This window comes from Trichinella spiralis, assembly GCF_000181795.1.
Source record: "Trichinella spiralis strain ISS 195 chromosome Unknown Scfld2, whole genome shotgun sequence".
Lineage (NCBI taxonomy): Eukaryota > Metazoa > Nematoda > Enoplea > Trichinellida > Trichinellidae > Trichinella > Trichinella spiralis.
This window is the reverse complement of record NW_003526941.1, coordinates 6986824-6987902: the sequence shown is the minus strand read 5'-3', so window position 1 is coordinate 6987902 and position 1079 is coordinate 6986824.

Below are 1079 nucleotides of genomic sequence, written 5' to 3'. Positions count from 1 at the left end.
GAGATGGAAACGAAACCTGCGCGCTTGATAATACATCCTATAATTGCATTTCATTAGCATTTATACAAATATTTGAACAAATACCCGCGAGCAAAAGTGGCTGTTTCCAATAACATTTGTTCATGAATTTCACTTTTGTAATACAGAACCCCATTGAAATCTAAATTTTTTATTTACGCAATTTAATTGATTAAATATGATACTGAAATAAGAATTATTGAAAATAAAACGTTTTATTTACAGTTTTCATAGAATCATGCATTCTTTNCCCCCTGTAAATGACACCTTTCCTAACAAGCAATTTTGTCAAATATCTCATTAAATAATTCAATTGAGTATTATTGTTAGTTTCTGTAATAAATAATTGTACAGTACTCTTCTCAAATATGAAGAAAGAATTCAGTAATACATTTGTGTTCCTTAGAGGGCAGGCCTTTGTTTCTAGTGAGCTTATATGCATATATCTTGAAAGATTAGAATAAATGCCATGCATGGGTGGAATTAGTTTGTCATAATTTGTTATTTTATTTTACTTTTCACCATTTGTAATCAATCATTTTAGACAAAGAAAACAAACATTCAAAGCCGATTTACATAAACCGTCATTTGATTGTAATGAACTGAGCAAAAANTTGAATTCAAACAGCCACATTATTTTGTATCGTTGGAGATGCTAGAATGAATATTTTAAGATCATGAACAGCCATAGAAAATAAATGGAAATGGATTTGTGCNTNNTTNANNANGNAANNNAANAATATCCCAAGTGGGTACGATACACACTCAGGTATTAATAAATGTTGACAGCTACAGTTTGAAAAATTCTGTTCTACTGATCGAATAAATGAAATAAACTAATAGGAAACTAATAAATGGAAGATTTTATGGGCATTTCAAACCGTCCTAAAAGAATTTCTATAAATTGAGTCCAAATGGACGGAAAATGAAGAAAAACCGACTTGCCCAAAACAAATAATTATCGCAAAAGACTACGCAGTTTCATCGAATACCTCACTATAATGTAAAATAAGTTTTCTATACCAAAATTCAACCATCCTAGTGCCGTTTCAAGGGAGTTC